The sequence below is a fragment of the Tenrec ecaudatus genome, chromosome 11 (genome assembly GCF_050624435.1).
Source record: "Tenrec ecaudatus isolate mTenEca1 chromosome 11, mTenEca1.hap1, whole genome shotgun sequence".
NCBI classification, from domain to species: domain Eukaryota; kingdom Metazoa; phylum Chordata; class Mammalia; order Afrosoricida; family Tenrecidae; genus Tenrec; species Tenrec ecaudatus.
The window spans coordinates 51,997,342-52,010,189 of record NC_134540.1 but is presented as its reverse complement, the minus strand read 5'-3'; the positions used below and the strand labels follow the sequence as shown (position 1 = coordinate 52,010,189).

The 12,848-nt window shown below is 43.7% G+C and overlaps 1 protein-coding gene across 1 annotated transcript in view; it reads right to left on the bottom strand.

Moving 5' to 3' along the window:
* Positions 1–12,848, bottom strand: part of POLE4 (DNA polymerase epsilon 4, accessory subunit) — an 80,827-nt gene that overhangs the window by 59,110 nt on the left and 8,869 nt on the right. The gene's annotated exons all lie outside the window — the stretch shown is intronic.

Below are 12,848 nucleotides of genomic sequence, written 5' to 3'. Positions count from 1 at the left end.
GTAACACACACAGAGAAAAACATGGAGACACAGTTGCATAAGCCAGTTCATCAGAGCACAGACAGTACCCCAGAAAGCCCCTCCCCAACACCTGCCACCTCAAAGTGGCTCTGTTTCTCCCCCCTTCACCCACCCCTTTTATACTCAGTCTTCCTCTCCATCTCCCACTCACCATACCCTTCAATATCTGCCTTTTGTCAGTGGGAAAAACATTTTTGATTTGTTTTTTCTTTTATTATCGTGGTGTCATACAATACGGCCTACTTTTTTCTAAAATAGTTTCATTGAGCAAAAATTAACACACCCTACAATCCAAACATGCAATCACATTTACCTCCACCAACCACTCTGGAACATGCCCTTGTCTCCATCCACTGGTGCTGACTCCCACACCCCCCTCTCCGATCCATGCCCCCAGGTAATCATTAATCCTGACTTCCCTAGACAGAAAAACCTACAAAACAAAGACAAAAAAATTACATTAAAAGACCCAGCAACGAGGACCAAACAAAACAGAGAACAGACACAATGGAGAAGGAAACAGAGGATATGCTTTTAAAAATAACAGAATAAATTCAAAGGGAGTCTAAAGGGAGATCAAATTATTTCAGCCCAGCTACAGAAATCTGCTTTACAGGGTTCTTTGTCTGATATTAAAGCTATTTACATTCCAAGGTTATGGAGTGGGACCAGACTCTTTTAAAATTAAAAAATATATATTTTTATTTCATTTGTCAAAAAAAAAATCTTTTGCTTGCCTCCTACACACTCTGGGGCTAGGCCTCAGTTCTACCAGGGAACGGCCCTTGTGCTGCCCCTATAGAGCTGACAGACCGACAGGTGGCAGTCTAGGAAACTAGCCCTTTGAGCGTGTCAAATCCAGTCGTGGGGGACAGGGTATATGGGAGAATAGGCAGGAATGAGATTCAAATAATTTCACAACCGATTTTCTGCCTTAATGACTATTTAAGTACAAATGAATGATATACTGAAAGGTAGTTTATTATTTCATACATTTAATACTTAAATGGGAACAATAAAAGAGGTACACAAAAATAGATTATACTCTAAGAAAGTTTTAAAACATTAATGAAAAGTATTAAATACTTAACAAAAAACATTAAGACTATTATATGAGATATTTTCATACTGCTTCTTGACTGGCATCCTCACTTACAGTAGTCTTCACTTTTATCTAAGTATCATTGTCTGTGTGATTTCTCCTTACGCATCTTTTCACAGGGGTAGGATCCCATTCCTTTAGAAATAGGTCAATTAGACAACATTCATTGCATTTGATATATTAGAAACCGGTGACTTCTCTGCTCTGAACATATTGTGTTCATCTTTGTAATAACCCTTTCCACTTTTCCTTAACTTGTGAGGGGGTATCCCCCGCAAAATGGATTTTTTTCAAAGCTATGTATTTAAATTTTTTTTTACAAAACAACCTTCTCACCTTAGAAGTACTCCCCATCACACTTAATATATTTGTCAAATCTGTGATTCCATTCTTGGAAACATTTTTCAAACTCATCTGTTTGGATGACTGACAGAACCTCCCTCATTTTTTTTCTTCCCCTCTTCTACATCATCCAATCACTTCCTTCCATGCCCCTCTTCATTCTCAGAAGCAAAAAGAAGTTGCACAGAGCTAGACCAGGTGAGTAAGGTGTGGGGGGCAAAAGAAGCATGCTGGGTTTGGGTTTTTGTTTTCCCAAAAACTGGCACACTGAGATGGCTGCATGAGCACGTGTATTGTCATGGTGGCAAAACCAGTCCCCCATGTGCCACATATCAGCCGTTTTTGGTCGCAAACTATTCCACAATCTACTGAGACCCTCTAAATAGAAAGCCTGAACAACACAGTCTGACCTGGTGGAACAAACTGTAAATGCACTATGAGTCAGCATTTTCCTCGATTTGGGAAGTTGACGGACGTCCAGAAAGAGGTTTGTCATCAATTGACATTTCACCTTTTTTGAAATGAGAAAACCACTAGTATACCTGAGTTTTTCCCATAGCAATGTCCTTGTAAGCTGTGTTCAACAACAGTTTCTTTGGCATTTTTCCCAAGCAGGAAACAAAATTCTCTTAAATCAGCCATCACACACACAAAAAAACAAAGTTTGAGCGAAACTGCGTTTACGAAATAATTCACTGTGACCAGAGAGAACGGTGATCAGGCAACGCTACTGAGTGTACTCCCCCAGAGCGAGTGGTTTCATGCTCCCCTAGTGGCAAAAACGCGTACTACAAAAGCTCTGCTCCACCCAGAGCAATTCGGGGGATATTTTGGTACCTCCTCATACAGCAATTTTTCTGACAACATTTTTACCTCTTTGAACACTTTGAGCATTTGTATAATTCATTCATCCTATCTTGTGGGAATTTGGGACATACCGCAGAGCTAGAACAAAACAAAAAGGTTGTTTTACCCCTTTTCTCTTTAAATTATATGATTGTTTACTGAAGTAAAATGCAAAGGATAGAAATGTAGTATTTTATCAAAAACACACGAGTTTATGACATGAATAGGTGAACATTACAAGCATGGTTACGTCTAGATTTTCATCCCTATGAACAGAATGAACATTACTGTGGACCCTCCGAATGCACTACTGTTCAGACGAAGGGGCCCTGGGGCTGCAGTGGTGACTGAGATCCGCACGGTCAGCAGTTCGAAACCACCCGCCGCCCCAGGGGACAAGGACTGGGATTTCTACTCCCCTAAGCAGTTACAGAAACACATAGGCGGGTCCTTACGAATGAGCATTGGCACGATGGCAGTGAGTGTGTTGTGCCTGGAACGATACACATGAATAAGGCGTGTAAAATTGTGATTTCCCCACTGGGCAGAGGGCAAGGCTGCCCACCTTCTAGGGAACCCTCTTTATAAGTGCCGTTTTACCAACTGGTTTGCCAAACTCCAAAAAAATTAGGATGGGTTCTGCTGAACCGATGCAAACCGATCCCACCACTGAGCACAGGGTGAGGGCAGCCTCCTGATCTGACCTTAAAAATGAGAGCAGGTGAGCCAGGCGTGCTGGGAGGGCAAGTGAGCAGGAAAGGAAGGAATCCTTGCAGAGAGGGAGCACCTGACCAGCCACGGAGACGGTGGTCCTCCAGGAAGTCTAGGGCCAGGAGGCTCCATCGCAGAGACACGGAGAAGTCACATTAGTGTGTCTCCCAGAGGTGTTATGTCGTCCTCGGAGGTCACCCTCTTGAGGTCGTGTTATATGTTGTCCTGTGTTTCTGATCTGAAACTCCGAACTGATGAACCTAGAGGGACAAGGGCAGCAAGTAGAATAAGGGTTTCAGGAGTCAGGGGATACAGTGTGTGTGTGGGGGGGGGGGGGTGCGAGGGTAAAAGGGAGATGATGTTGAGGAGTCCAGAAAGAATAAGAATGCTTAGAAACTGATTGCAGTAGCAATTGTACAATTCTACTTGACCTGATTGAACTCTGGAATGATATGACATATGTATATGATTGAACTATGGAATGATTGAACTATGGAATGATATGACATATGTATTAATTCCCAATTAACAATAATATGTGTATATATTAAATGATATTAATTAAGAGAACTCACAAAAAACAAACAAACAGAACTTTGGACTTTTTCCTAGAGGCCGATAGACTGTAACCGAAGGTGTTTAAGCACACTGAGCCGATCAGATCTGCCCCTTCGAGTCAGCGGTTAACGGCTTTTCTCCTGCAGGAGCCATCTGTTCTGAAATGGCATTCTCAGTCTCGGTGTCTCACAGGCACAAGATTCCCTTTCATCCCACACAATTCTGGCAAACATTTTCTCAGCTTCCCCTAAAGGAAGAGCGCCCATCCATCAGCCTCGGACTTTGGGCCCTCTTCGTGTATGCCAACTTCGACATACACTTTCTCCCAAGACAAACTATACGATCATCCTAACCCAGCAGCTATGTAAACCTGTAACCACTAAACTTCAGGGCAGAACCAGCCCTCTCCGGAGCAGCAGGCACGTCTAGTGGGCGAGTGGACGTCTAGCGAGACCTTGGGCTGCACGAACATGCATCCACCAGTTTAACAAGCAACCATCAAGCCAATTCCAACTCACGTCTTCTCCATGTGTGTCACAGAGCTCTGTCTCTTGGGTTTTCTTTTTTCTTTCTTTTTTTTTTTAAACATTGTATTAGGGGTTCATACAACTCTTATCACAATCCATACATACATTAATTGTGTAAAGCACATCTGTACATTCTTTGCCCTCATCATTTTCAAAGCATTTGCTCTCTACTTAAGCCCTTGGCATCAGGTCCTCTTTTTTCCCCCTCCCTCCCCGCTCCCCCCATCCCTCATGAGCCCTTGATAATTTGTTATTATTTTGTCATATCTTACCCTGTCTGACGTCTCCCTTCACCCCCTTTTCTGTTGTCCGTCCCCCAGGGAGGAGGACACATGTGAATCCTTGTAATCGGTTCCCTCTTTCCAACCCACTCTCCCTCTACCCTCCAGTGTCACCCCTCACACCCCTGGTCCTGAAGGTATCATCCACCCTGGATTCCCTGTGCCTCCAGTTCCCATATGCACCAGTGTACAACCTCTGCTCTATCCAGACTTGCAAGGTAGAATTCAGATCATGATAGTTGGGGGCAGGAAGCATTTAGGAACTGGAGGAAAGCTGTATTCTTCATCGGTGCTACATCGCACGCTGACTGACCCATCTCCTCCCCTAGACCCCTCTTTGAGGGGATCTCCAGAGGCCGACAAATGGGCTTTGGGTCTCCACTCTGCACTTCCCCCTTCTTTCACTATGGAAAGATTTTTTTCTCTTGGGTTTTCAATGGCTGGTTTTTCAGAAGTAAATATTCAGGCTTTTCTTCCGAGGGCCTCCAATTAGACTAAAAACTTACTGCCCTAGAGTGATTCTAATTCAGAGTAACTGTAGGACAGAGTAGAACTGCCTTGGTGTGTTTCCCAGACCGTAACTCTTTGCGGGAGTAGAACAGCTCACCTTTCTCGCTTATGAACTGCTGACCTTGAGGTTAGCAGCCCAGTGTGCAACCCACTACGCCACCAGGGATGGAGTTCCGAGTACACTAGACCTCCCAATCTTTCAGTTAGCATCCCAGCACGTTAGCCATTGTGACGCCAGGCACTCTCTGATGAGCACTAAGCCCGGGTATCATGAAATGTGTTTCTGTGGATTCATAGAGACCCTCAAGGACTGAGTAGAACCGCCCCCACGGATCCCAAGCCCGTGACTCTCCACAGCTCTCTGCTGTACTCTCTCCCTCAGAGTAGCTGGCGAACCATCCGTCATTTGGTTTGCAGCTGAGCATCTAACCACTGCGCCACCAAGGCTCCTTGAATGAGAGTTTTGTGCGTGTCCCCATCGGAACCACAGCTCAGTGCTCCTTAGCACCCACGTTGATGCGCTGCCCTCTGCTGGTGACTTCATCCTCCTCTCCCTCCGCCCAAGGCCACTTCCCTGTTCTGGGAGGCCCTAGCCCAGTGTCTGCTCTCAGATCCCAGGCTCTCTCTCAAGTCTGGCCTTGAGGTTTTCCCACAGTTATGACCTCTCTGAGAAATTTTCCCCTCACAATTTTATAATGTCCAGCATTTTTTCTTACTCTGAGTTATAGACCTTTCCCCCCACTTTTCCCAACTGCTTCATGAAAATGCTGTAATTCCTATCCCTTGCAGTGAGGCGAGACATGAGGAGAAAATTCTTGTGTTAGCGTTTGCCCTCTAGCTACGGTGCCAAGAGGAGGAATCTACAAATTACCCCCCAAATGCTCATCCAATATTCACCTGGTGACTACTCATATTTTAAAACACTGAAGCTAAGAATTTCCTTGGGCAGTAGAGAGAAAACATGGCTGTCGGGTCAATTCTGAGGCACGGCAATTCTAGACAGGGTTTCCAAGACTGAAAATCCTCATGGGAGCAGACAGCCTCTTCTTGCTCTTACGGAGCATCTGGATGGTTTGAACCACCAACCTTGTGTGATTAGCAGGCCAACCTCTTAACCCACAGCTCCATAAAAACCAGCCGGAAATATAATTGTACGATGCTCTGAAATGCATTTTAGTGTGTTTTTTTCTTTCTGAAATGACATCATTGTTTAAAAAGCACTGGAAGTCTCCAGTGAATTCATGATCTGCATTTCATGCCATTGAAAGGGCCACCTGTGCATCTCCACATTGTGAGACCCTGCTGTGACACCCTGGGATGAGGACAGGTCGTTTCTGAAGCCGTCACTGCCCTGCAGAAGTCGGGTCCATCACTCATTTTTGCTCACACATTAGAGACGTGCTCCCTGTCAGCTCATCACGAAAGCACCGCGAGCTAACACGGGCATCTTTTGAAAAGCGTAGCTTTTTCTGTAGCCTGCAGTAGACCCTGTTAGAGAGTCGGGCACGGGGGACAGACTGTCTTCAGTAAAAAGCTCTCCAGCTGTCTCCAGGAGGAAACATTAGCAATCTCATTGACTACATCTCAGGCCAGGAAACCTGAATTGTCAGCACATCAGAATGGCCCTGCTTCTCAGTAATGAGCTCTCATTACCTCCCGCTCGGTGTCTGCTGCGCAGCCGTGTCTCCAATCATGGCATTTTCCTGTGCATTCTCTGAACACCCGCATTTCTTATTTGGAGCCCTTGTTAGCACCAGGGGCTATGTTCCGCGTGGGACTATACGTCTCGGGCAGCGTTTCTAAAGGCACACATCATAGGTAAGAAAAGCTACAGCAACCATGGCAAATGTTGCCTGAAGACTACGTGCCAAGCACCAGGCTATTGGCTTTACTACTGTTACCTCATCATGACCCAAGAGGTTATTATCATTATTAGGGAAGATTAGGAATGCTATGTGCTCTGTCAGGGCATGGGTTAAGTTGCTATAACAAAAATATCCCAAACACAAGGCTTTAAATAAAGTAGAAGTTAATTTCTCCTCTATGTACTAATTCAATGATTCTAGGCTGAGCCGCTCTATGCCCTAGGGTCATTCTGGGATCCAGGCTCATTCGAGCTCATGGTATTGCCATCTACTAGTGCAGCATTGTTCCTTCCAACTTCCTGTGAAGGTAGGATTGTGGTGTGCAGTGTGAGAGCCGCGCGCCATCGTCATATCGCTAAGAGTTGCAAAGGTGATGTGTTGTGTCTGAGACTGCTAGGTGTAGACCAAAACTGGCTCAGCACTTGACCACACCAATAGAACTGTAGCTGGGCAGATGGCTACCGCGTCAGAGAATGTTCGTAGCTGTCCTTGTGACTAGTCATGACTAGGTGACTGGCTTTGAATCAACAGGATGTGAATCAAAGTAATGTATCCATCCACAGGATACATTCATCATGGATGGCAACATGATCTACAATAAGATGGAAGCCTGGACTCCAGAATAACCCCATGGAACTGCTCTGCCTACATCTGTTGAGTTGGTATATGGAGGAGAATAAAGATCTGCTTTATTTAAATCCCTGTGTTCTGGGGTGTATTTGTCAGAGCCATTTAGCCTATCCTCTGATACAGAAAAGTGAAGTGTCATTGACAGGCACTTTAGCACAATAACCTTTGGGAGCTGGGGCTACTTTTCTGGCCCCCTGGTTGCCCTTTGCCTCGGCACTGGGCATTTGTACTTTGCAGAAGATCTGGTCAGTGATGCCCCAGCCCCACTGCATGTGCAGATGCACGTCTCCTGATTCTAAACGCCTTCTGTCTCTGAATGGGTATTTTCTGACTGTACTCATGTTAAGCACAGATCCTTGGCACATTCCTTGCTTGAGAGGTCAGTGATCTAAAATGTGGAGTAACATTTCCAAGGACTGAAATGTTCCAAGTACCTATAGTCACCAAATCCTCGTCTCTGTAATAAAGCAACCAAACCCACATTAACAAACAAAATAACACCTCACTGCCATCAAGTTGATGCCAACTCATAGTGACCCTATAGAACAGGGCAGAACTGCTCCTGTGAGTTTCAGAGACTGTAATTCTTTAGGGGAGTAGAAAGTCCTGTCTTTCTCTTGCAAAGCAGCTGGTGGTTTCAAACTACTGACCTTGCAGTTACAGCCCAAAGCATAACAACTATGCCACCAAAGTTCTTCCTACCCAACATGGGCTGACAAATTATAAGGGGACATGCATTATTGATTCACAAAGTCACTGTGGAACTCAATGTAAAATGTCCAATTTCTCACATCGAAACCTCTCTGTGAGTTATATGGAAAGCTGGATTATTGCTTGAGGAAGGTTTATTGAGAAGAAATAGAATTGAATATGATTATAGTTTTTAATTGTGCCTGCAAAGGATAAGCTCAGGGGTCAACTTCACCAGTGGGATTGTGGTGTTGTTTCTGGCTAAGGCTGTAGCCACCTTTCTTAGTGTGTGGATGGACTCTATCAATATCTGCCTCTGGGACTTACCTCTTCCTACTTCTAAAATTATTCATTACCCCAAATAAAAACTCAATAGTCATTAAGCTACTCCCTGTTCTTCCCTCCTTCCACTCACTGTAACCACAAGTCTACTTTGGTCTTGATGCGTATTCTAGACGTCTTATATAAGCTGAATCAAATAGCATTTGTCCTTTTGTGTAGGTCTTATTTCACTTAGCACAATGCTTTCAATGTCCATCCATGCCACAGCACTTCCCAAGACTTCATTTCCCTTTAAAGATGAATAACACCCCATTTTGCATATACACTATCAAGTCTCAGCTATATTATTCTGTAACCCAAAGTATTCAAGAGAAATTTTCTATTTCACAATCTCCTTCTAATTCTGGTTCACCCTCACATCAGAGGTACTTGCATGTCAAAATATACACTGTAGAAAAGAACAAAAAAAAAGATATTTTAAAAAATCCATCACCTATATTACGCAAAAATCATCCTACCTATATTTCAATGAGGTGTTATTGGTAGGTGATGTGGAGCCAGTTCCAACTCAAAGTGACCTTATGCACAAAACAAAACACTTCTTAGCCTGTGCCAGTCTCACAATCATCCTGATGTCTGAGCCCATCCGTGCAGCAGCTGTACATCCTGTCAAGGGCCTTCCTCTTCTTCACTGCCCTTCCATGTTTCCAAACATGATGTCCTGCTCCAGGAGCAGTCTCTCCTGACAACATAGCCACAGTGCGTTAGACGCGGTATCAGCATCCTTGCTGCTAAAGAGCATTCTGGTTACACTTCTTCCAAGACAGATTTGTTGTTGGCAGTTGATGGTGCTTTCAATATTCATTGCAAGCCCCATAGTTCAAATGCATCAATTCTTTGGACTTCCTTATTCAATGTTCAACATTCAACATACATATGAAGCAATTGAAAATATCATGCCTTGGGGTCCATGCGCAACTTAAGTCTTCAGAGAAACCTCACTTTTCAACACTTTCAAGAGGTCTTGTGCAGCAGATTTACTCAATGCAACTCATCTTTCGATCTCTAGATTGCTGCTTCCATAATCATTGGTTGTAAGTTCAAGCAAGAAAAAATCCTTGACAAATTCAATCTTTTCTCCAATTATCACGTTGCTACCTATTGGTCCAATTGTGAGGATTCTCATTTCCTTTACAGTGAGTTGCAATCCATATTGAAGGCTGCAAACCTTGAACTTTATCAGCAAGTATTTCAAGTCCTCCTCGTTTTCAGCAAGTTTGTCATCTGCATTTTGCAACGTGTTCAAAAGTCTTCCTCCTATCCTAATATCACACTCTTCTCCATATAATCCACGTTCTCGGATTATTTGCTCAGAAAATGAACTACCACTTACACAGCAATAAAAAGGAACGAACTACAGATACATGAACCCAACACGGTTGAAATGCAAATGCACCGTGCCAACTAAAGAACCCATTCCATTTAAAGAAAAACTATAGGGAACAACATTAAAAAAAATTCAATGGCTTCCAAAAAGCCTGTGGATGATGAGAGAGGATGACAAGGGACAGAGCAAGAAGAGTTCTGTGGTGATGAAATTATTCTATACCTTGTGATAGCATATATATATACATTTATTCAAACACAGATGATATATGTATTATATGCCAATAGAACTGTTAAAAAAACACCATTCAGTGAAAAACTGACATGATAAAAAAGGAAAAACAAAAGAACCCTCCCAGAGCTATAATCTAAAAATAAAGCAGTTTATTTTTTTAAAAATCACATAAGAAATTTTAGTAATTATGTAGTAAAATTCACTCAACTGGTAAAAGAGAAAACTCTGAGAAGGTAAGCGGGTAACAGAGTCAATGGAGATGAGGTGGTGGGATGAAACCTGAAGTCTTCAGAGCCTTGTCTTCAGTGCTTTCCACTAAAGCAATGTTTTCCTCCTCCTTAACTTTCCATTGAAAATACATTCTAGCCACCTCATGCATAAACCCCCAATACAATAGCACCTCGCCCTGCTAAACAGCCATTGCAGGATACCCATCTTCCCGACATGATCACTGAAGACAGACATGTGTGTAAGCAAATGTGGTGAAGAAAGCTGATGGTGCCCGGCTATCAAAAAGATATAGCATCTGGGGTCTTAAAGGCTTGAAGGCAAATAAGTGGCCATCTAGCTCAGAAGCAACAAAGCCCACAAAGAAGCACACGGCCTAAGCGAATACAAGGTGTTGAATGGACCATGTAGCAGATACAAAGGAACAAAAACAATCATTGTGTGATCACCTTCCTCACATAATTGCTGAAGACGAAAGTGTGCATAAGCAAGTGTAGTGAAGAAGGCTGATGGTGCCCAGCTAATGAGAGATATAGCGTCTGGGGACTTAAAGGCTTGAAAGCAAACAAGCGGCCATCTAGCCCAGAAGCAACCAAGCCCACACGGAAGCAGCACACCAACATAGGTGACCATGAAGGACAGAGGAGACCAGGTTTCCAACAACAAAGGTGGGGTGGTGGTGAGAATCACATCACCGTGAAAGAGGGGGAGTGCATGATGGGGACCCAAAGTCCACCTGTAGACAGCTGGACACCCCTTCCAGAGGGGTAGTGAGGAGGAGATGGGCCACTCAGGGTTCAGTGTAGCAACAATGAAACTCAAAACCTTCCTCTAGTTCCTGAACGCTTCCTCCCCTCCCAATCATGACCCCAATTCTACCTTGCCTTGCGGACCTGGTTATACCAGAGGATGTACAGCGGTGCAGTGGGGATCTGGAGGCACAGGGAATCTAGGACAGACGAACCCCTCAACACCAGCGGTGGGAGTGGCGACACCAGGAGGGAAGGGCGTGTAGAAAGGGAGAACCGATCTCGGAGATCTATGTGTAAACTCCTCTCTGGGAGATGGGCAATGGGGAGGCGGGTGAGGGGAGACGCCGGGGAGTGTAAGATAAGATATAATAATTACTTATAAACTATCAAGGGACCAGGGGTGGGATCGGGGAGGGAGGGGGATGGGGGGGGGAAAAGGGAAACCGAGCTGATTCCAGGAACCCAAGTGGAAGGTGAATTATGAGAGTGACGAGTGCAACGAATGTATAAGGGGGCTTTGCTCAATTGATGTATGTACAGATTGTGATAAGAGCCTTATGAACCCCAATAAAAAGATTTTAAAAAAGAAAGAAAAGAAGCAACATAATAGCCAAATTTCATCTTGAAGGCTACCATGATTGGATGAACTCTGAATTAATCTCTGAAACATTAAACTTGTAAAAAAATTAAACTAAAAAAAAAAAAAAAGAAAATACATTCTAGCAGCTTCCTGGGCGGTCCTAAGGAGTGACGGCAAACTTAGCAGCTCCTTCGTAATGCTACCATTTTTCAGGTCAGAAGTCTGGCACAGTGTGGTTGGATTCTTTGCTCAGGATCTCAAAGACCAAGTGAAGGTGTCAGCTGACCTGGGCCCTTCTATGGAAACACTAAGGGAGAATCCGCTCCCAAGCTCATACAGGTCACTGGCAACATTCAGATCCATGACGCTATAGGACTGAAGTCACTTCCTCACTGGCTAGATGGTGGTGCTCATGCTCAGCATCTAAAGGTAGGTACCTTGATCTTTAAAGTTAGCTCCAACAGTTTGAGTTTCCATACTTCTAGTTCCTGGCATTATCTGACATCCAAGTCTCTCCTCAGCCAGGCCAGGAAAAAGCATTGTTTTAAGCACACATTATCGGTAACCCAGAAATGTGTATTTTATGATTGATTAGGAACCTTAATTATACCCACAACATCCCCTTTGACACATATTGCAACATATTTATAAACATAACATCAACAAGCGACAAGTCGTGGGGGTTCAAAGTCTGCCCACCGTATACATCTTACACAAAGATCTAATACATATACAGAAGTAAAAAATCTAAATACTTTTATTGAATTAAATATGACCAATGTGTTTATCATTTAAGAAATTGTGGCAATCTTACATTAGTATGGTGATCTATCAATGGGTTGTATTTTATATTACCATGTGCATTGATAATAGTAGGGCCAAGGGCTTCAAGGGTCCATGTAACCCATGAAATCACAAACAAAACATGTCTACATTCAAAGAGACCAAAGCCAGATTGGGGATGTTTAATAGGATACCTGACCAGTGCTCCCTCATGGGTGTCCAGGCCATGAAAAATGAGGAAAGACCTGACTGAGAAGCTCCCACAAATGAGGAAAGTCCAGGGAGACAGGGAAATTCAATGCAATGCTGTACAGGGGTGTGAACAGTCTTGGAACAGAAACATGCCGTTAGTAGTTCCTATTAACCGAACATACGACTGTTACTTAGTTTCGACAACTGCACCACGGCAATATAAGATGATGACAATGGGGACACTAGCTGAGGGGTATGCTGAAATTCCCTGTACTATCTTTACAATTTTTCTATACATCTAAAATATCTGGGAGTTTTTTTTTTTAA